This window comes from Mus caroli, chromosome 5 (genome assembly GCF_900094665.2).
Source record: "Mus caroli chromosome 5, CAROLI_EIJ_v1.1, whole genome shotgun sequence".
Taxonomy (NCBI): domain Eukaryota; kingdom Metazoa; phylum Chordata; class Mammalia; order Rodentia; family Muridae; genus Mus; species Mus caroli.
In genome coordinates, this window is record NC_034574.1 from 21462610 (window position 1) to 21463227 (window position 618).

Here is a 618-nt window from a genome sequence, read left to right on the forward strand (position 1 = left end):
TCTCAGACATTTGAGCACTTGGTCCCCAGTTGATGGGGGCTTTTGGGAGGGTTAAGGACACGTAGCCTTTCGGGAAGAAGTTCATCACTGGCTGGAGTTGCAGGGGGTAGGAGGTACTGATAGTGGAAACCTTTGAACCATTTCCAACTCCTTCTCTCTGATTCCTGTTTGCAGTTCAAGATGTGGACTCTCAGCTTTCATCTTCTGGCATTAGCTGACATACCTACTACCCACCACCAAGCTTTCTCTATCATCTTTAATCAGCCCTTTGGGACCCTAAGCCAATATCAACTCATCTATAAGTCATGTTGATCATGGTATCTTATCACGTCAAAAGAATGGTAACTGATAGAGCCATTAAAAAGATTCTGGAGTGATTTGAGGGACAGTAGCTGTCCTGTGAAGGCTCTATGCCCCAGCGTAGGGGAATGCCAAGACAGGGCAGCGGCAGTAGGTGGGTTGGTGAGCAGAGGGAGGGGGGAATGGGATAGGGGGCTTTGGGAGGGGAAACGAGGAAAGGGGATAACATTTGAAATATAAATAAAATATCTAATAAAAAAACAAAAAAAAAGAAAATAGAAAGAAAGAAAGAGAGAGAGAGAAAGAGAGGGAGGGAAG